This window comes from Dermacentor variabilis, chromosome 1, assembly GCF_050947875.1.
Source record: "Dermacentor variabilis isolate Ectoservices chromosome 1, ASM5094787v1, whole genome shotgun sequence".
In the NCBI taxonomy this organism is placed as follows: domain Eukaryota; kingdom Metazoa; phylum Arthropoda; class Arachnida; order Ixodida; family Ixodidae; genus Dermacentor; species Dermacentor variabilis.
Genome location: NC_134568.1, coordinates 62285320 through 62308987, shown reverse-complemented (window position 1 = coordinate 62308987; position 23668 = coordinate 62285320). Strand labels below are relative to the sequence as shown.

The 23668-nt window shown below is 46.9% G+C and overlaps 1 protein-coding gene and 1 non-coding gene across 3 annotated transcripts in view; both read left to right on the top strand.

Moving 5' to 3' along the window:
* LOC142578616 (follistatin-related protein 5-like) overlaps positions 1-23668 on the top strand; it is a 513022-nt gene that overhangs the window by 2194 nt on the left and 487160 nt on the right. The gene's annotated exons all lie outside the window — the stretch shown is intronic.
* LOC142567744 (U2 spliceosomal RNA) lies at positions 19429-19612 on the top strand. The gene has a single exon (XR_012825235.1). It is a non-coding gene; the product is annotated as a U2 spliceosomal RNA (small nuclear RNA).

The window sequence follows — 23668 nt, the reverse complement described above, 5'->3', positions numbered from 1 at the left end:
GGCCACGTAGCGTGCGTACCCGTTGTACGCATCTCATTTAAAAGGCTGGTCCACAAAGTATCAAAGCGACGTACAAGAGCGACGTGCGCCCTTCAACAGATGCCTGTCGCGCAGCACTGACAGGCCGTCCAACCGGCAATTGAGCAGAAACTGTCGCCTCTTCCGTGCAAGGTGGAAAAGTGCCAAGGCGCCCGAAGCAACAGTGGTGCCCACGAAGCCGCTGGATCACTGTTTGTTATGGATATGTTTACTCTTTTTTCCGGAATCGACAAAAAGGAGGGAAAAAAGAAAAGGCAGTTACTTGTGTCTAATTCGTCTTCGTAAACCGGTTCATTTTGGAGTGTTGCTACGCCAAAATGGAAGACCGCGGTGATTATCAGCAGAAAAAGCCTAACGAAATGGTTTACTACAGCCGAGGCAAGCAACACTTTCGAGAGTTTCTTCATATTATTATTATTATTTTTCTTTCTTCGCTTTCTTTCTCTAATTGCAAAATCTGGAAGAAGCAATAATTTCGAGGTTTCTTACTAACTTGCTCATAAAAAAAAAAAATGAACAGAGGAGCTGTGCTTCTGCAATATCTCTTCGGATTCAACGAACATATCACGTGAATACTAAGATCTTCGACAGCATACATTGGAAGGTTTCAGTGCTGCGTGATACGTTCGCTGCATCCGAAAATAATTCCGGAAAGTATACTTTTCGGAAGTGGCGCATATTATAAGAACGTTCATACGCAATGTCTCCACACTGATTGAATTTCAATGTAGCTATTGGAAGGAAACAGAACTGGAAATCGGTGGGAAAACCGGTGTTTATTATTTCAAAAAAAATCAAATTTCTTTCTCCGGTATAGTAGATAAGTTTACGGTGTTTTTCGACGGAAACAGGAAAGTCAAGCACCAAGCAAGTTAAGCAATGAACAAGTTTTGTAATTATATTTTTTTTTCTCACACGTAGCGCCGTTATGGTGGTAAATATTGTGCGGATGGAGAAAAATCACCACTGGCACTAAACGAGACTTGTACTAGACACACAGTCACTGTGCAGTTCTTCGGACTTTCCGAGCCTCTCTAGGCCGCCGAATCACCCGACACACCTGTACGTTGAGATGGGTGGCCTTCAGGCACGTTTCCGTGACACCCACAGGGCGTATCCAGCGGACTCAGAGGTTGGAAAATGTTCCAAGCGCACGTAACGCGAAATCGAGACTATAAGTTCATCCAGGAAACGTTTCTTTTCTTTTTTTAGCATACTCCGTCCGCTTTAATAAAGAGCCATTAGGAACGGCGGAAGAGACCCCTCTTGCCAATAACAAGAAACGCCAACAGCGGAACTCGAGCCTCGTAATGCCTCGCTGGGCGGTCGGCTCCAAAAGCTTCGTGCACGTGCAGGTAACGCCTCCATAGGCGTTATGTGGGATTCAACCTATATTCGGGATTGTGGTTGGTGCATCATAGCCTCAGTTGCTTTTGCACCATTAAAAACTAACTATCTAACTAACTAACTAACTAACTAACTAACTAACTAACTAACTAACTAACTAACTAACTAACTAACTAACTAACTAACTAACTAACTAACTAACTTGTGTAGAAGTTTCGCCATAGTGGTACGTGCGCTTGTAGTATATTTTTCCGTCGTCGTTCCCAACATTTTCACGGCTCGCTTTACTGGCACTGCGCACTATTTGCCAATATAGAGGGGAACACCTCATCTGTGTTCAAACAGCGATTTCTGCACGCGTGCAAGCAGGAACCTCACTTGCTGCTATTTGTTATGTTGTTTTCCTGTTGAAAAATCCCGCTTGTGGAACGGGCGCCCACAAGAAAAATTGCCGGCTTTTTTGAACACTAATCCCGTGTTCCCTTTCATATTGACGGGAAGTGTGCTTTTTTGAAATTTTCCAGGCCTCTGGACGCGTGAGCAGAAGTTTACGTGTTAGGCCGCAGTTGCCCATGATAACATGTCTTAAGTAAGCAACTTCTCCGCGCAGAGTGGCGCAGAGAACAGAAACGATGGAAGGTGAAAGGTAGTAGCGACGGCGTTGACAGTCATTAGACGTGCCGTCATAACTACCGTATTTTTCTGACGTTGCTTGGCGAACATAACACGCCGTAATAAGTATACTCGCTGGCTCTTTAGAAAAAGAACGAATAGAGGTAGACTTTAAATAATATCTTACTATTGGGAAAGCACACAAAGAAAGCAGAGATCTTAAAAAAAGTCAACCAATCTAGGGTGCGCATAGCAACATTGCTCTTAGGGCGCGGCCTTTGTTTTAATCGCGTGCGCCTCCGTCCGTTCAACGTTACGCTTTGTCGTCTTGCAAGGCAAGCACGCGCCCGCATGTTCCTACAGACTCGATTCCTTTTCATTTTCCTTCTCTTACGGCTGCAGTACGCTTGTGCAGGACGCTAAATGTACGGTTATCACTCGATCACCAGCTCTTAGCTTGCGCCACCAAGCTGGGTGCACGCGATTCTCTTCCTTCCTCCCTCGTCTTTTGGTACTTGCTTTTGCGCTGTCTTGTACGCACACGGTCCCCAGACGCGCGCGTGAAACGTCGTTCGGACGAGAAAGTGGAGGGGGGCTATCCAGGGAGGAGTCGCGGTGGCGGGACAGGTGGCCGAGCGGCGGCCAGCTGGCCAGATGGCGATATGGGACAGAATGCGCCTTCACCCCTCCCCACACTCGACCGCACTGCCGGCGGCTCATCTCCGCTCGCTCCCATCCTGCACTCCTGGCGTCTGGTGGTGGTGGAGGGGCATGTCTTTCGAGGAAAGAAGCCACGCGCCAGAAGCAAGGCCAAAGGGCCGCCATCATTCTCGGACTCTGCTTATTTTCGCGCTGAACCAGCCAGCCGAACGCGCACCTATACTGCGACGATATGTGCGCGCGTACGGATTGCCTCTGCGTTACGTCGGATGAGCCGCACATTTTCCGGGAAGGGTCCGCTCTGCGTTGGTTGGTGCAGTCGTGCAGTGCGGTGCCGGCAGCTACGAACCCCTGTGCAGGATGCCGTCCAGTGACCCTCGGCTTAGCATACATTACACGCGCAGTTGGCGGGCAAGATTAAGGATTTGAAGTTTTTAGCCGGAGAAACTACGAAAATGTCGTTTACGAAAATGCTAAACCAATGTTGTTTTCTGATGTTTTTTTTTCTTTATTTCTTTTAACGTAAGCGCTTTCCTAGCGTGACCGTCTTTCTAGCGGCTGGTAGCAACAGCCGAAGTCGTAGCGGTAAATTTTTCTAGCTCAAGAAAGGGAGATAGGGGATATGCACAAATATCTCCGGGCCTTGGGCCTTAGCAAAGAAGGATATATATATATATATATATATATATATATATATATATATATATATATATATATATGGGGTTCTGGAGGCTCCTGGTGGATTCAGCCAACGAGGAATCGAATTCACGAATTCACCGGCAACTGTGCACGCTACGCAGACGTTACAACGGCTAGCGATGTGACAGCCGAGGCGTCTGCCCGTGGAGAATAATTCTCACTTGCGAACGGCTTTGCGAGTTCGATCTTTGAGTGACCAAAGTTATGGCTCTGCATTCGATAACATTGTACTGTATAGGTGAATACGAGATGTTGCGCACGAGTGTCGGGCCGCATTTTTGGGTCCGGGTTGAAAGCGCTATTTTTCATCGCGTGCAGGCTGCATGCTTAACGTAAGTCTTAGTAAGAGGTGTAGAGATCTCTGATTAACAAAAAAAAAAAAAAAGGAAGAAACTAACGATGAACAGAGCTACATATAGTCAACCCGGGCTGATTGCTAGTGCACTTAACAATTGATTTCTATGTGTAATTGAAGCTCTCTCTTCACAGTTTACAATAATAGAGAGTTTCAGGTTAGGTGACGTAAGCCGCACCCAAGCGTTGAGGGACGCAAACTCCGTTGTGGGCCATTTGTAGAAAGAGTGCATTACTTGCAGACGTCATATATAACTAAGTTGAAGATATTGGTGATTTCAGCCGAAAGAAAAAAAAGTATAAACATATCTGCTGGTTACGTAACTAAATAGATATAAACAGACATCTAGTTTGCTGTTGAAAAAAAAAAACGGCGTTTGTTCTACCTATGGCACTAAACAAGATGATTATCCTAATAGGGGTTACAAAACGGTACTATTGCAGCAGCGTAGCATGTTAACACAGAAAAGATAAAGAAAGGATACAGTCATTATGAATAAGAGTGCAGATATAGTGTGTTAAATGAGAGTGACTGTTAATTACGCGCAATATTTATTAGAAGCAAGTTTACGCCAGTAACACAGTCCCGCGTTGCAAGAGTCCGAAGCAACTCAGCATGATAATTCTAATGAACTGGAAGAGATGAAATGCATGTCCACAATATTAATGAATGAAGAAAAATGGGATGGTAGGTTTCTTTATAAAGCCGGTCATAGTAAAAACACAATAAAATAATAAAAATAAAATGAAGCTAAAACAAGAGTAAACTATTCACATGCACTTCACTCACCAACACCAGTTACAAGCACATGAGCTGCCTTTGGCTTTGAGGAGAACGAAACAGGGTTTCGCTTGAAGTGGCGGTACAGCTTATATACATTACGGGTTTTCAGATAGGCGGGCCACGCTATATCTATCCCGCAAAGTAAAGCTGCGCGCCTTTGCGTGGACGGCTTCAATACACGCTTTTAACACTTGCACGAAACTTTTATGTATATATAGCGCATCTAAATGTAGAAGTGCCTGCATACTATATCGCAGTCCAAGATTAGTGACCAGAAGGCACTTTATTGTACGCGCTGAAACACATTTAAAATAGAAAGCGCTTTTCATTGAGCTAAGCTATGCCTGACCACGCAAGTCTGCAGAATATCGAACATATATATTTTTTTATTTTTCGCTCCGGTTTTCTTTCCGGTTCAGAAAAGCGGTTCACTGCTGGTTCCAACTCCCGAGCGAAACAACAACAGCAGCAACAACAACAACACGATTCATACCGATCCGGACCGCTTGATGTTTGCACAAATTTATTTCGTGAAAAGAGGTCATCGACGATTACGATACTCCCTAATTGGAAATCTGAGTGCAGCTAGCACTATGCGGGATTTTATTTCGCGATATACTGAGGCAAATAATTTGAGAGAGACATGTAGTAGAGTCGGCGATCGTCGAAAATATGATCTGCGGGTCAAGAGCGTCGGCTTTTGTACATGACTCATCGAAGGTGCAAGTGTAATGGCTGGTGCCGCGTGGCTTCCGGAAAGTACTACACAATTCGCGTCGCGCATACAATCGGATTACAAAACAATCGCAAACCATGACAATCGAAACAGTTGAGTGCGAACCAGGCCAAACCAAGCAAACCAAACAAGTGCGAGCGAGAGCTGACGCGAGCTTTTGGGCGAGCTCCACCACTGGAAAAGCTGGCGCCACTGTAGGCGTGACGTGGCATGAAGGATCACGTGGACACAGCGGCCGCGTCGGCTGCTTCAGAAGCGCCGGAGCGAGCTGAAAACGAAAGTTTAAAGTCCCACCTGCGCTGCGGTTCTGATTAAGTGTTGAGGCTTTCCCGCCTTGGGTGTCTGCTTGACAACATTTGAAATCACTGTAATAGGTAGTGGCTGCCTTTGAAGGCATGCAGCATTGTAGGCTACTGCTCGGTGCCGCAGTGCCAAAAGTACGCAACGGAGCCCGGTGTCAGCCTTATTCACACGTAGCCGCAGGACAAGAAGCTGCGCAAAGCTTGACTCGAGAAACTTAGGACCGGCAAACAGCCATCGGCTACAACTCGGGTATGCAGCAAGCACGAACGCGAGGAATATTGCTGCTACGGCGCCGGGACTGCGATGTTCGGTGAGTAGCAGAAAACGCGCACTGAGACGTTCGCCCGCGCTCGCTGCCCGGCTAATGTGACGATGGTTTGGCCTACGAACTTGCTGGTGCTAGACAGTGGCAAGTTTACTGGAATGTAAAGGGAGTGGTAAGAAGCACATTAAACGAAGGCACGGCATATGGTCATGTTTGTGTTATGAATTAACGCACCGGATTACGAAAAAGAAGCAGCGCGAAATCGCCCGCTGAGTGCATACAGTGCGACGCAACTTTAGAAATAATATTGAAACGTCCAGGAATTTAGAAGACGAAAAACATTGTATCGTCGCGACGGCACATCACAGTCGCCGTAGGCGTCGAAGTCTCTTGTTAAAACGAAATTGTTTTTGAACAGGTCAGGTCTGATAACGTCCACGCAACAATGGTTGCTTGTGGACTGTCAAACGCCCATATTCTGCGGCCTAAAGTTCATGGCACGGTGCGAAAACACTCTCAGTGAACGCGAAACATTGTGCGCGGACATGCATGCAGACGCGCAGTCGGTCACCGCGGAACCCGTGCGATCGCTGCATGCATTGAGGTTTCGTTCTGTTATGCGCCATTTGGTTATACAGACCGCCCACTATAAGAACATATTTCACATAGTTCGCGCTCAGCGATTTCCTACCTTTCACGCAAGCCGTTTCTGGAGACTCCATCGCGGCGACCGCGCGCAGTGGCTTTCACTGTACGTATTCGGTAAAGAGATAGCGTCTGTAAACCATTCTGTGCTTTCGGTTTGCCCAAGGTTATTATTTCGACAGTAATAATGTTCCCTCGTTTTGAGAGTACTTACAGAAATTTGCAGGAGGGCTGCCGCGTGGTGTTTTTATTAAGCGCCGTAAGCCAAACCTATAGATGAGGTGCGCGCCGCTTGATTCCTCATACTACGAAGGGCGGCGCTTCCGACAGATGGCGACTCCTTAAGTCCTCGCCCCCAATACGATAGTACGAAACGAGCCGTTCAGCTGAGACTAGTTACGAGTACGCATCGAGCGATTGGGCCGGTGCGCACGACACCAGTTTCCCGCGTGCACGTCACTTAAGGGCCCGCTTTCATTGGTCTCCGCCGTTCGCGGCTCGCGTCTTTCATCTCCCGCGGCGCTCGTTCGCTCGGTTATGCCAACGCTCCCCGCAGGAACGGGCTGCGCTCTAAGTGATCACATGCTCTAACGAGTACAGTCAATAAGCGGCAAAAAATGAGTGGTCCCGCAGCGATGTCACGTTCATGTAAATGTGCACCCACAGGCTCGGGACTCTCGAGCGCCGCGAGTGGCGCTGGCCAACGCTCTTACGCAGGGTGCCTCGATGTGGATGGATGGTTGGATGGATGGATGTTATGAGCGTCCCCTTTGGAACGGGGCGGTGGGTTGCGCCACCAAGCTCTTGCTATGTGACCGCCGATATCAGCGCCGCCTGCCGCCGTTCAGGGTGGGGACACCCTTTGACCAGGCCTGCGCCGCACCTCCGCCATATTGTGTCGGAGCTGTTGAAGCGGACGCATATGTGCGTGCAATAGTCAGTGCGGTGCGGTCGTGATGCCAGGTGTTTATTTCAACAATGCTGCGCACGTGTTCACTAACTTGACTTTTCCGGCTCCCGACGTGAGATGAAAGGTGCTTGACGATTTTATCGCTAAAAATACTCCGTCATAGCCATTTGCTGCGTACCTTTGTGCACCAGCTCAATGGAAAAACGACACCCGTGCCTTATATTTCCCGGCGACCCATAGCGCAGCAACAAAGAACCTTGTTCATCTAAGACATGATGCTTAAATTTGTGTCTTCGTGTGAAACTGTCTTCAGGAAATTTTCTGATGCACTAGGCGCTTGGCATTTAAATCATTTAATCAAGGTGACGAGAAGCCTGCTCAAACTCAATGTGTCATTTCCAATAATATTATGCACTGAGCATTCAAACGTTAGGAAAATGTTCTTGGGAAATTTTGTCTTGTTGCGGGTCAGCATTTATACTTGCTCTGATTGTACCAGCCAGATGTAACGAAAGAGACGGAGTATGGAAGTAAAACTGCTACAGGTGTAAACTTGAACTGATCTGTTTGGATGTTTATAATAAGCATGCATATAAACTTGAGCTTTGCTTTGTCAATGCTCTGGAGATTGTGGCCATGGCCTCCTGTGGATTCAGGCAGTCTGAACGGGTTAGTGAGCTGCCTTGAACTGGATTTGAGTTTTCGGGTTGTCTTCTGGTTTTACTCAAGTGACAGCTATGCAGGGTGACCAATTTTAAGTTTCCAGACATTTTTAAAAATCGCCTGGGGCAGACAGCATACTTCTTGTCCTTGAGCTGGATTATTCGAAGAGGCGGACAATAATATCATGTGAAATCGAAACATGCATGAAAAAAATGTGCTAATTAACTTCATAATTAATTGCTTTACGGGACATATTGCAATTTACGCATTCTAGCCGGTGAGATTGCAAGACGTATCCACTTGAAATGAATCGCCAGGATGACACCAGTTTCCAGATATTTCCCAAAGTGCGGGACGAAATACATGGGCGTTCTCGTTAAGTTTTTTGCTTCAATGCATAAAACAGCATTTTGTTGAAAACGTAAGCGGAACAACAGTGCATTTTTACGGTGAGTTTGATGGCGCATGTCTCCAATCTGGTGTTCTAGAAATTAATTCCAAGAGGATACGCCTTGCAAACTCGCCAACTACAATTCGTAAATGGGAAGATGTGCCGTAGCATAATGAATTAATGAATATTTAGTGATTTTTAATTATATGCATTTTTACATGAGATTTCTTAATGTTATTTTTTAATTATGTAAATTGAATTAGTTTCCCATGCAAATAATGTCCGCCTATCTGAGTAATACATCTCAATGACTAGAATTATGTTATCTGCAGCAGGCGATCTTGAAAAATTCCAGAAAACCAAAAAATAATCACCCCGTATTTGTTGGCAGTAAACGTTCCCTTTCTTTTAGTGAGATGTGTGACTATGTTTCTCTTTCTCATATTGCTGTGCTCTTCAAGGCTCGTTTCATAACAGAACTAAGACAAATGTGTTCTTCAGCAAAATATTTAGGCACTATATATATAGTGATTTTGCTTTTCATTCAATAGAAATAAATCTCGTGGTTTTATGAGTCAAAACAACGATCTGGTTATTATCTGCAGTGAGAGACTTCTAAATAATTTTGACCACCTGGGGTTCTTTAACGTGCAACTAAGTACAGGAGCATTTTTAGCATTTTTGCCCAGTTTGAAATACGCAGCCACAGCCGTGATTGAAACGGCGACCTCGAGTTTGCCTTTTAACATTCGTATGGTGTGTCCCTGCTGATGTAAGGCTGTTTGCGGCCATGTGCTCTTTATCATTCTTACATTTAATACGCATGACTTGCACATCAATGAATACAGTACCTTCAGCTATATTGGTGACGCTGCCGTATTTATTTACCTTGTTTTGTCTTATATATTTCCATGGCCTGACGCAACTAAAGCTTTGTGGTCAGAAACCGCGTCAATCATTTTGAAGGACAACCTGTAAAAACTTTAGTGTACACCATATGTGTCAACTTTGTGATTGAAACAAATTTGTTAGCGTAAGCGAAAGCGCGGCAAAAACAACCAGTTATCTACTGAGCACGAAACTTATTCTGGTATTGCTTTACTGCAAGCGTTGAACCTCCATTTTTAAAGTGAGATGTAAATATTTCAATGCCCGTAATCGTACGAACTTCGAAAATCAGAAATTTTTACACTGTCAACGAGCGCAGAACCAAAATTTCCGCTGTCCGTCGTTAATTAAAAAAAATAAATTAAATTATGGGGTTTTACGTGCCAGAACCACGGTCTGATATTAGGCACGCCGTAGTGGGGGACTCCGGAAATTTGTACCACCTGGGGTTCTTTAACGTGCACCTAAATCTAAGTACACGAAATGTGGCTGCCGTGGCCGGGATTCGATCCCGCGACCTCGTGCGTAGCAGCGCAACACCATAGCCACTAAGGAACCATGGCGGGGCTGTCAGTCACAGCGCGCCTTTACGTGGCGCAGCCGGACGTGTCACCACTCTGTACGGAGAAGCGCGACATCGAAGCTCTTATCGGCCTAGACTGTGGCCTCCGAGATTGCGCATTTTGCGATCTTGGAGGTCACGCCTACATCTTACCCGTGAAAATAAAAACTCAGTGCCCTTCCACTCTGTGAAGAAAGATGACCAGTGAAGCTGTGTATGTGGGCCCCTTAATGGCTAACTGCACTTCCGCCGCGGGTCGGCCCGGCATTGCACTAGCTTCGGGATCGGCCCACGTATGGGGAGCTTCGTGTATACACACGGACACGATCCTGAGGGAACTAGCCCTTAACAGCTTCGCTGTAAAAGCCCAAATGATAAGATATCAATGTAATTTAGGGAAAGGCATCCTTCCGTATCACACCGGCCCCGATTTGTATTTTGATCTGGAGTTAAGACGTGCAATATAACTCAGGCATGAGTTCAATCCCCGGTGGTGGGTTAGGTTTTATTTTTTTCTTCGCCGTATAGGGTGAGTGTAAAGTGTAAGATGAGGAGGTGGCGTCTAACGGCGACGACGAATGTGTAACGGAGAGGATGGACGGGCACAGCAAATCCAGTTGCAAGCGTTTGGTTGCGTTCGCAGTAAAAGTCTCCATAATTTCCTTTTACGTGATTCATAGTTAACATTTCGCCGTAAATAGTTCCATTTGCATATCAGTGTAATCAAGAGCGACCGCCTATAGCTATAGGAAGAACTTCCGTTTACCCCTGAAACAGTTGACAGTGACCAATGTTGAACGTTCACGAGTGTATCCCTAACGTGCCTGCCTTCCGACGAGCCACGTTGAAAACCACTGTACAACGGTGCCGCCGTTATTGAAATGACAGCAGGCCAATTTGGGTTCACAATAAAGTGATGTCTCGGTTGATATGCCTGTGCAGGCAAGGCATGGACGAAAAGCTCCGGGGTAGGTATAGTAGGCTGAAACTAAAAACCGTATTTTTTTTTTTCGATTTTGTTCTGCAGTGAAAAAAATTACTATTTTCCAGTTGCATTCTTGGTCGCGCAAAAGTAACGTTTTTCCACCTTCATTTCCCGTACGGCTTTTGGATCAGTTTTGGTCCTGCATTCTGCTTCTCTGCACTACACTGAAACATGCTGTGACACTGTAAACAGGTAGCAGACCAGCTAATAACCCTGCTTCTTCGTACAGGGGGCTCACGTATGGTGTTTAGCGCGTCTGGTCAATATACATGCAGAGCTTTAGCAGAAAATCCCAGGGGAGGTCGCGTTCATAAATGCTGTACCACTTAAGAAAGTTAAAAAAAAAAAAACGAAACGATTGAGCAATGTTGCCATGTTTAGTTGTAGGCCCAATTTGTTTCCTTTTAATTCTCTTTTTCACATTCTTGTCTATGCTGACCTTAGCTCATTGCATGGGCCTTGCAAGCTGATGGACTTGTATTCGGAGGAATGCGAGAAAGATTGTACAGGAATGAAATGAACTACAAACAAGTGATGACGAACTTTCGCTCCGTTGTGACATCATTCCTGTCAATTATTAAGGTGCACGCTCCCGTGTTCCATGGCTTATTGAGCTGGCCGTTAATGCTCGTTGCGTTTAAATTTGCTGGGCTCTCTCGAGAAAAATCACGAAGGAAACGTATACACCTCTGTGCGTATGTGTATTCATGCGTATTGACGGTTGCGTAGCGACTCAAGCCCAACAACTTCGCCTCGTGCGTGGTTTCGCGCCTATCTTCATTTTCCTCGCCAGATATTAGCGCCAGCCGACAAATGAGCGGCAGGGGGAGGGTTTAGGCGCCTCGCGGCCGCCGCCGCTAAACGATTCGGCGGCTAATGCTGCAAGATCCGCCGCTAAAAGGGCGAGCCGGAATGACAACCCATACCCAAAGACGGCGCGGCGCGCACATATCGAACGCCACGCGACGACCGAAGGGTGCATGCGACCTCCGAAAAAGAAGCGCGCAAAAGCAAAAAAGAAAAAAAAAGAAGAGAGAGAGAGTAAATAAAGAATAGGATAGAATGAAGTAGGAGGATTAGGGGGAAGAATAAGCGAGCGGGCTGCATTTGGCGTGACCCATGGCCGGTCAGTAACTCGACGAGCGATCTGGCGAGAAAGGAAAGGACCCGGGTGGGGACGATGTCGTCATTGATCCCCTGGTGCTCCCCATGCACATCGTAATACCCCCTGGAAATGAGATCCATTCGCGTGCCCGCTCTGACGTCAAGAGCCGGCGCGACTGTGCCGCCGCCAGTCGCGACGGGCTCATTGTGCGTGCAAGTGAGCGTCGCCACACAAGGACAGCCATACACGCCGAGCAGCTCCGCGCTCTATACGCAAGCCGTTCGATTGCACGCACGCTGCGGCGGCAGCCCGATACCGTACGGGTGCGCGGCCGGCTGGTCGGCGGCTTCGCTTAGAATGGATGTCGGGGTTCAGAAAAGAAGGAAGAAGCACAAAAGCATGGGAAAATATTGGTCACTAGCATGTCATCTATACTGAGTCACTGCGTGCGTTGCCGACGGCGAAGGAAAAAAAGCATTGCGCTGTCTCTGTGAAGGTTTCGAACGCTCAAGATGTTCGGACGGGAGAAAAGAAAATGCGCGGGACGGAAAGTGGACCGCTTCAATCAACGGAAATGGAATAGATTCTGCTGTACTGTAAAGTGAGTCCTCGTCTGTGCATAGAGGGACGTCTGGCTGCCCACTCATGAAATAGGGTCGTCGGAGTACAGCATGGACATGAGTTATAATATTACCGATGTTTCTGCTTATCATCGTCGTCCTTGCCGCACTGCAGACGCGGCAGTATTCTAGAACAGGTTGCGAAGTGGTGAAAGTTTCACATAAATTACCATTATAAGAGACACATTCTCCGCTCTCGAACCTTGGCATTTTATTTTCTTTAGCCGCCAAGTTTCCTTTTTCTTTTATAGATATGCGTTTTTTGGGTATAGTCGCAGTGAAATGGTCTCTGGTACAGGACTTTCCGAGAAATCCGAAGGAATGAAGGGCAAAAAGAATGCTTCGCGTCAATGACCGCACTGCTTGCAGGACACTGACAGCATCGATTATTCGACTGACGCGTGCCACCGTTTTGCGCTCGACTGGACTGCAGCACCAGATGGTTCCTCGCATCGCGGGTCGGCCGCCGCGTTCCCAGCGCGTTTATCAGGCGATCAACGCAGGCATGGCACTGACGTCGCGATCGAAGCCATGTGTCATAATGAGGCACGCTCCAATATGTCATCGCCGTTGCACAGCGTGCATTTGTCGAAACGTTCCTGGTGCTACGATGAAAGGCAGATTGTCAGAAATAATTTTCATGCTGGGCGCTGTGATTTCTTACCGAGAGCTTTCATTTTCGCCATAACATTCTGTACTTTTTCAAACAATAAAGACGCTACAGAAACGACGGACACCAAAATGCACAATTTTTTCTTTCTCTTTTATACATGGCAGTTTTAAGAATGCGATCGATGCTCGCAGGTTCGCGAAACAGAGTCTATTTGAAGCCAGATTTAAGGATGACAAGAAAAGGCCATGGGTCTTGCCGTCGTACCTCCAACACGCACATAAAAGCGCACATCCGTTGGTGTGCTGTACTCAAAACAAAAGCACGCACGCACACGCAGAGAGAGAGAGAGAGAGAGAGAGAGAGAGAGAGAGAGAGAGAGAGAGAGAGAGAGAGAGAGAGAGAGAGAGAGAGAGAGAGCAGAAAGACAATTAAGGGGGGGGCATTTAATGGATAGCCAACACTAACATATACCGCTAAAACCTTGCAGCCTTTTTAACGCCACAATTAAGATTAAGCATGTGAAGAGCTACGCAGGAACGTTCATGAAATGTCTAGGGCACCACGGAACGTAACGACGGCGCACAATTTTGTACATGGATATTGTCCTTAAACACGGCTGGCATTCTATTAAAAGATTTCTTTCTCTTGGTTCTAATATTTTGTTATCATCAGCCGCTGACGGCGAACGATCTCGCCGTTAAAATACATGCGGAGAGCCGGTCGGACCACTGACCAATGCTAAAAGGAAATTGGAATAGAATCGTTACGTTATAGCCGGCCCTTTTAACGTTTCGTCAGTGGTCCGAGCGGCGCTCCGCGTATATTTTAATGGCCAGATGGTTCGGCCGTTAGCTGCTGATGAAAACAACGGAATCGAACCGAGTGAAATGAATCCTATCGTCGTACCGGCCCAGATTTTGTCTGTACACTTACGGATGACTTAATAACGTAGAAGCCGTTATCCGCAGCATTGACTATTACATTAAAGGGGCTCTGAACCACTTTTTATCAAGTCAAGAAATGCGTTTGAAGTTGGAATAACATATTTCACAAGTACCTTGCCGCAAAATATACTTCAATGCGTTCAGCAGAAGCGGAGTTATTAGCAATCAAACGTACCCTACGCGGTGCTTCCGCTCCTTCTTCGTGGCTTGCACTGCGAATGTTAGGGTGGAGCGGGGCGTGCCCGCAACGATCTGCGTACTGAACGTCACCGTACCGTGCAGTTCTAATTTGCTTTTGACTGTTCACGTAGACGCCACTATTTCCGATTTTGGCGCCCACCACGTCTGAAACGCGAGCCAGACGCGGTTGTCCTCAGCGAGCCGCAGTGTGCTCCGCCAGTGAACTACACTACGTAGCAGACCGAAGCCACATGCAACTGTAGCGCGTATGCGCAGCATTTGTTTTGTGCACGACAGGGCTTGACTGGGTTCTCGCACTCAAGTTCTAAACATCACTGCTTATGAAAACAGCGATTGTTTCGCTGCCAATGAAATCTTGGTGGCTCTTTAAGTGCAGATGTTTCGCCCTGGTCAGCACTTCCAAACCTGCAGCTTGTCGCTAGGGTGTTAGATGCAATGTCGACCGGTCCTCGCTCCTGACAACTGATCGCGTTAATGTTGTTTTGCCAATATTACATAAAAAAACGAACGTATAATGCGCTGGCTGACTCCGATCGACAAAGCCATGAATTCCACGATGACCCTCGCTGCGGCGAAGTGCCATCGCTCAAAGTGCCACTAAATTTGCTCGTCTAACTCCAGTATGATTCATTCATCATCATCAGCCTGGCTACGCCCACTGCAGGGCAAGTGACTCTCCCATACTTCTCCAACTACCCCGGTCATGTGCTAATTGTGGCCATGTTGTCCCTGCAAACCTTTTAATCACCTCCGCCCACCTAACTTCCTGCCGCCCCCTGCTACGCTTCCCTTCTCTTGGAATTCAGTCCGTAACCCTTAATGACCATCGGTTATCTTCCCTCCTGATTACATGCCATGCCTATGCCCCCCCCCCTTTCTTTTTCTTGATTTCAACTAAGATGTCATTAACTCGAGTTTGTTCCCTCACCCAATCAGCTCTTTTCTTATCCCTTAACGTTACACCTATCATTCTTCTTTCCATAGCTCGTTGCGTCGTCCTCAACTTAAGTAGAGCCCTTTTCGTAAGCCTCCAGGTTTCTTCCCCGTACGTGATTACTGGTAAGACACAGCTGCTATACACTTTTCTCTTGAGGGATAATGGCAACCTGCTGTTCATGATCTGAGAGTGCCTGCCAAACGCACCCCAGCACATTCTTATTCTTCTGATTATTTCAGTCTCATGATCCGGATCCGCGGTCACTATCTGCCCTAAGTAGATGTATTTCCTTACCACTTCCAGTGCCTCGCTACCTATCGTAAACTGCTGTTCTCTTCCGAGACTGTTAAACATTACTTTAGTTTTCTGCAGATTAATTTTTAGACCCATCCTTCTGGCTTTGCCTGTCCAGGTCCGTGAGCATGCATTGCAATTGGTCCCCTGAGTTCCTAAGCAAAGCAATATCATCAGCGAATCACAAGTTACTAAGGTATTCTCCATTAACTCTTGTCCCAAATTCTTCCCAATCCAGGTCTCTGAATACCTCCTGTAAATCCGCTGTGAATAGCATTGGAGAGATCGTATCTCCCTGCCTGACGCCCTTCTTTATTGGGATTTTGTTGCTTTCTTTATGGAGGACTACGGTGGCTGTGGAGCCACTATAGATATCTTTCAGTATTTTTACATACGGCTCGTCTACACCCTGATTCCGTGATGCCTGCATGACTGCTGACGTTTCGACTGAATCAAACGCTTTCTCGTAATCAATGAAAGCTATATATAAGGGTTGGTTATATTCCGCACATTTCTCTATCACCTGATTGATAGTGTGAATACGGTCTATTGTTTAGTAGCTTGTTACGGAATCCTGCCTGGTCATTTGCTTGGCAGAAGTCTAAGGTGTTCCTGATTCTATTTGCGATTACCTTAGTAGATATTTTGTAGGCAACGGACAGTAAGCTGATCGGTCTATAAATTTTCAAGTCCTTGGCGTCCCCTTTCTTATGGATTAGGATTATGTTAGCGTTCTTCCAAGATTCCGGTACGCTCGAGGTCATGAGGCATTGCGTATACAGGGTGGCCAGTTTTTCTAGAACAGTCTGCCCACCATCCTTCAACAAATCTGCTGTTACCTGATCCACCCCAGCTGCCTTCCCCCTTTTCATAGCTCCCAAGGCTTTCCTTACTTCTTTCGGCGTTACTTGTGGGATTTTAATATCCTCTAGACTATTCTCTCTTCCATTATCTTCGTGGGTGCCACTGGTACTGTATAAATCTCTATAGAACTCCTCAGCCACTTGAACTATCTCATCCATATTAGTAATGATGTTGCCGGCTTTGTCTCTTAACGCATACATCTGATTTTTGCCAATTCCTAGTTTCTTCTTCACTGCTTTTAGGCTTCCTCCGTTCCTAAGAGCATGTTCAATTCTATCCATAGTATACTTCCTTATGCCAGCTGTCTTACGCTTGTTGATTAACTTGGAAAGTTCTGCCAGTTCTATTCTAGCTGTAGGGTTAGAGGCTTTCATGCACTGGCTTTTCTTAATCAGATCTTTCGTCTCCTGCGATAGCTTACCGGTATCCTGTCTAACGAAGTTACCACCGACTTCTATTGCTCACTCCTTAACGATGCCCATAAGATTGTCGTTCGTTGCTTCAACACTAAGGTCCTCTTCCTGAGCTAAACTGAATACCTGTTCTGTAGCTTGATCCGGAATTCCTCTATTTTCCCTCTTACGCTAACTAATTGATCGGCTTCTTATGTACCAGTTTCTTCCGTTCCCACCTCAAGTCTAGGCTAATACGAGATCTTACCATATAAGGTCACTGCAGCGCACCTTGCCGAGCACGTCCACATCTTGTATGATGCCAGGGTTATCGCAGAGTGTGAAGTCTATTTCTTTTCTAGTCTCGCCATTCGGGCTTCTCCACGTCCACTTTCGGTTATCCCGCTTGCGGAAGAAGGTATTCATTATCCGCAAATTATTCCGTTCTGCAAACTCTACTAATCTCCAGTATGAATCTCGTGATAAATTCAATGAGTTCTGTATTTTGAACGCTAATTTGCTATAAAAATATGGAACAAATGACATATGTCGAACTTTTAAAAATAGTGCATTGAAAACGCCTTCCCAGCAAGATGCGCGCCGTAGTAGAAGAAATAAAAGAAGCCCGTGTACGGCTCATTTGTTACCGTACCGGTCGCGGGACTGCGCAGCGTCAGAATTTTCTCCAGTGATATAAAGCTCCACTTTCTGAAGACGTTGGCAAGACGCCATCTTCGCTATATACGGCATCAGGCTCCATACAGACGGCGAAGCTCGCTAGTAGCGATATTGAATATCGCTCTATGCATTATATTTTTATTTTTGCTTCTCCCTGATTTCATCAGTATGGAAGACACAAAAGCTTTTTTTTTTTTCAAGTAGTGTCTCGATACATCTATGGTCTGGGTTCCTTGGCTTTATAGAAAGAAAAGAAGCCGGATGCAGTGTTATCATCGACAGCCGGCCCACGGCTACGCGGAGAGGGGCGAAAAATCATGCGCGTGCCCGATCGGTGGCCAATCCTCGTGAGTGGGATAGGGCACGCAAGATGGTAGGGAGGAGCGCAGGCAACGTGACGAGGAAGAGGAGGAGAGACGCCCATGTAGAGCACAAGAGCCGGGTACACACCAGGCACGCGCCCATCCGCTGCCACATCCCAACCGAACATGAGAATAAATGTACCGGCGGCCCACCCTGTGTAGCCCAAGCTCGGTTGCTTCTACGGATGGAACAGTGCCGAGGACAACGAAGAGTAATGAGAGGACTGCGCACGTGAAGGCAAGAAATGCAGGGAAAGAAGGATGGGATGGGGAGTGCGCGGCACATGCCGCATCCTTTCGTTCAATTCTTGTTCACTGCTTTTGTTTCACACAGTTGTTTATCAAGCTGCGCTTATTTTGATCCTATTCCGATTTCGGCGAATGACCTTTACTCCTAACTTCATTATTTATGTACTTCGTTCCTCCAAATGCTCCCACAATTTTTATTTTATTTCAGAAACGTTAAGGTTCGATCGGGGGATTCCATTGGTTGACGGCTCCAGCAACTGAACGCGATCTACGGGTGGTCTCTTTGGTCGCAACTATTAATCATTGTGACATGGTAATGTCTACTTTAAGTGTATATGGTCAGGCGCATATTCTCCACCTGTATTTAGGGTATAGGTCTCCCTTACGACTTCGATTTCAAGGAAGCATCAAGTATTATTAGCCTGGGCTGTTGACCGAGAACTCGTTCTGTCCTCGCTGTACGTTTTAAGCAAAAGTCCGTCCATTGATGAACGTATAGCGCGTCGCATTTCTTGCTTTTGCTGCGAGGGCATTGCTGCAGGAGGAATCGTTTCTAGTGACGTACTACAATGCAAGGATTAGATTCCGATTCCGTTTCAACCGATTATTTTTGCCGTTCGTGACTGGACTTAGAGGTGGTCTACCGCTATTGCCACCACAAGTGACTAGTCGGCGAACACTCCCAATGTTAGTTCTAGTAGTAAAAATATCAGTGCTGTTCCACTTTATGAAGGTGGATGACCAGCGAAGCTGTGTATGTGGGCCCCTTAATGGCGAACTGTCCACTGCCGTGCGTCAAATGCCGTATGCACATAAATGGAAGGCGAGGCGCGGCTAGTCGCTGCTCCACGATGTTGAGCCTCGGAAGATGATGAGGTACCGCGGGGTATACATACCCAGCTATTGTTGCAAAACGTGGCACGGCACCTTTTACTCACGACTCCCGGCACGTAGAAGAGAAGACACGCACCTCACCGCAGTCCGAGGGCACACTCTCCTTCAACGTAGCCATGGCGATTGTGCGTTGGTCCACGTCCCGCAGTGCAGTAATGGTTGCGAGGTCACTAGAAAACCACAAGCGGTCATACACAACACAGGTCACAGAAAATTGGTTCCACACAAACTCCTTCTGAAACCTGGCCATTGCTTCGGTGAAACGTTCCAAGTTTGCGGGAGGGGGCCCACATGGGTGGTTAGCATTTCTTTCCGCCTCGCAGTCCTGGCGGGCAGCACGGTTACGGGACCACCTCCAGGAGAGAGCGGAAGGAAACGGAAGGAGATACGCAAGCGCTTGAAACGTCGACAAAGAGAGGGCGGCGGGAACGTAGGCCTGGCCGACGCGGGTCAAAGTGTAGTATCTGTTCTTATCAGCTTAATGTCAGATGCGGGCTGTGTTTGGACCCAAGATAATAAACCTATTTTTGCAAGTTGGCGGAGTGCTTAAAGCCTACTTTACCTCCGCCGCGAGTCGGCCCGGTATTGCACTATCTTCGGGATCAGCCCACTGGGTAGGAATTCTCCATCTACGCGGCTCGACAGATGCACGCAGTTTTTTCCAGAATCTAGCCATATACAGCTTCGCTGTAAAAAAAAAAAAAAAAAAGAAAGAGAAAAAAAGAAAGAAAAAGAAAGCAGCAGCCACTCCACTCTATGAATATGATCTGTAAAATAGACAAAGCACACCACTGAGTGTAAAAGCTTTACTTATTTTGGGGCTTTTCCCTTCCGCGTCTGTAGAATTCTCTGCGAACACACACAATCGCTGCTAATAGCGGCTCAATTTGTCGAGGTGTCCAAATTGAAACGTGCCAAGCGTCTCTAGACGCTTGCTTGTCCGCAAGAAACTCATAAGGGCATTCTGTGCCGCTTGTCGATACATGCGTGGTTAGGATCGACCAGAGGGGTTAGTGACCTTCTAGCCTCTCCTGCACCACTGCGACGAGTCGCTTCGTGAAGTTAACCTACCTCTTGGACAGACCTGCGGCGACAGTAAGGCGAGACACGTTTGGCAGATCGAGTATTGTTTGTTGGTTCACTGTCGCCGTCACGGACGAATGCGAGCAAGAAACTCCTGGAAAAGGGCGTTCTACGGCGTTTCCTCACGGACTCCGGTAATCACCGCGGTCGTTTGGCAGACGTTCCAGCTAATTGCTTGGTGATCCCAGGAACCAAGACGCGCCATTCTGAGTCAAGCGTGACAACCCCTCTCTACGAAGCGCCCCTCCTTTCTGCGTGTTCAGTGAACAAAGGTGCGGGAGTGACTGTGTGAACCCTCGCCCGCAACCCGGGCCCTTCGACAACTTTCGACGCTCAGACTGGACGAAGGTGGGAGGGCAGATTTTTCTGGCCCAGGGATCTATGGAGGACAGCGGGGATGTAAGCGGACTTTTTTGGCTCCTCAGGGTGCTTCAATTCAGTCATGCTAGACTGTTGAGACATAACGTTCTCCACTCCTATGTAGATATTGTAAATAAACTCAGTACTCCTCGTTCTTCATGAGAACATGTTCCTGCCTTCAACAACCTCCTTTGCGTGGATGAGTCGGACGACGGCATGGGCCGGCTACCCCTTTTGACATGCCCGACCCCAACTCTTACAGCGTCCGTGGCGTAATGGTTTCCATGTCGGGCTTCTGTGCTAGAGGTCCTATGTTCGAATCCTGCCAGTGGGTGATGTTAAAAGGCATATTTAATTATTTGTTATACAGTACTTTGTTGAAAATACAAAATCGAAGAGACGTTTAAAGCCAGAAGGACGAAGTTTATGCAAATACATGTACTTCCCATGCTGGCTCAACCACCCCGATTACAGCTTCCGTAGGCACTAGCTAGTCAGAGTTCTCTCTTGTAATTATTGTATGAAACTATGTATTGGGTGGCTTCTTTGCTTTCCTATTGCTACGCCAGATGTGAGCACGCGCCTTACTGGTTTGCTTTGCCTTCCTCATAGAGGTCGCGGGATCTTTGTGGCGCGGACATTGAAAAGTGTATGGGAGGGTAAACATACAGCTCCGCTGTAAAACATAAATACCTCAGAAAGAGAATGGGAAAACGGCACCGCGGTAGCATTCAACTGGTAAGTGCATCGCACGTGCAATGCGTAGACGTGGGATCGTTCCCCAGCTGTGGCCAGTTGTTTCTTCATTCATTTCCATTAATTTATCATTGCTTTAATTCAATTAGCAAGTACAAGAATATCTCCCTTGTTGTCCTTGGTGTATTTGTTTTTATGGCTTCTTATGATGTGATTAATAACAATCCAGCTCCTCCGTTCCCTTTTTTCTCGCTCATTACGTAACGAGGGTCGCGAATCCGGCAGCATTGATGCTTTCAGATAGCATGTGTGGGCTTATTGACCAGTTGCCTTCATCCAAAATAATCAGATACCTGTGACGCCTACGGCAGAAAGGATGTTCCATATCCGCCGCCAAGGTTTGTGAGTGGGGTCATTGGCTAGCACTCCCAGGGTTAGTTCTAGCAGTAAAAAAAAAAAACATAAATAATCCAGAAGTTGATAGAAAAACGGCGCCGCGGTAGCTCGATTGGTAAGATCATTGCACGCGTAATACGAAGACGTCGGATTGTTCCCCACCTGCGGCCATTTGTTTTTTCATCCATTTTCATTTGTATTATAATTTATGATTTCTTTAATTCAATTAGTAAGTACAAGTAATTTCCCCTATGTTGTCTTTGATGTCTTTGTTTGTTGGCTTCTTATGATATGAGATGGCGCAGAGAATGATAAGAATTGCATAAAATGGGGCCGAAAGAAGAAACCCGTTGCTAGAGTTGATTACCGCACTAGCTCACGCTCGAAAAAACGCGTCTTTATCACCGTCGCTTTCCCTTCATCATTGTTGCTCGTCTAACACTTTCAGGTAGCGTTCCTTATACTTTCACTCGAGGAACAATTCGCAAAGCCATCAGTTTTTGGTTTTGCTTTAAACGTTTGTTTTAAGTCAATGCCGAATACATCTTGTGTGTCTATAGTATACACCGCAGCGTCTGCTATAAGAAAGTTTTCACTGTAGCTGCTGGTATGATTTTCTTTTATTTAAACTTTTACGACCTGGAGACCGTGTAAGTATTATTCATTTAAATGCGTAAGCATTTCTATGCTTACCCAACCAAGAAACCCGTCCGTTCATCCCTCCGTCCGTCCGTCACGTAAGACAATCGCTTTAACGATAGGACACGCAACAGCCAGCATCCCCCCCCCTCCCTAATTGCACCTTTGTGCTCACTCTCACTTCAATGCTAACTAAGCGGCGAGAACACAACGCACACGAAGCTATCAGCAGTCGGTGCTCTCTGTCCTCATCGCACATCGCTTTCTAGATACGGCCCGCGCCATACGCAGCCGCCGCCTTAGCACACTTGATCAAGATTCACAATAGTTCAACGCGGATGGATAAGGCGCTAAACAGCGATAACGGATTATAATGATCGGCACGTCATCAGCTCACCTGGCACCGCCACGTGCAGTAGCTTGCTTGCGTCATCAATTCACATGGCGCCGCCGTCTGCAGCAGTTCTGTGGCCGCAGTGCTGTCGTTTGTAGTGGTCGGATCAAGTTTCATAACATTGATAATGCATGTGACACCGGGATGTGTGGAGATGAGCAAGTGGCACAATGCTTACGCATACTTAAACAACTCCCAGAGGAGTTTTAGCGTGATTTTTTTCAAATCTCATGCAAACAGAAGACAATGCTTACTATTCGCTTAATAGATACTGATAATGATGTGTAATAGATAATAGATATTCGCTTAATATAATGCTTATTCGTTGAATGCTTCGACATTCAGTGAACGCTTCCGACGGATAGCATATCTAAAATAACGAGGGCAAATGAGGTAGTGTGCTCAAAGCAGCTAGCGAGAGCCATTCCTTGCTTTTTTTTAGCTTCCGTCGTTGTAAGGTTATAGGAAACATTGGTTGCGCTTTCTAGACAATCACATGTAAGAAGACAGGACAGTTGTAAGGTTAGCGGTGGCCCCAAGTAGAGACACTCTTTCGTTGCTGTCTCTAACATGATTTTACCCAAGCAAGCGCTTCAGGGTGCAGTATATGCCCCAGCGGCGTTCCCAGTCGTGGCCTTACGACGTCTCAACAGCTGACGCTCCTTTGCGTTGGTCGGCGCACTGGAAGTAGACGAGACGAGTGAACGCAAAATACAGTATATATGTGTACAGAATTGTGGAAGGGGGCTAAAGAAGACACCACGTCTTCCTTAGCCGCTTCCACAAGTATATACGCACATGTACTATATTTTGCGTTCACTCGTTTTGTCTACTGCGAGTGCTGTATATTTTACGACGTGTGATTGCTTTTCCCGAGTGCACGGAAAGAAATTGGGAGATTTGGGTGTCCGCCACAAAGACGTGACTGAGGCAGCACCCAAGCCACCCAGAGCTGACGCTGATGACGATGTCGTCCAAGAATAAAAGTACTCTGGTCGACGCTGGGACCGCTGCAGGCGCGAGGAGCGGACGTGTTGCGCTCATTGTTTCGGCAAGGCTGATGGGCGCGAACGGCCCTCGAAGTCTACCGCTTCCCGAGTGCCG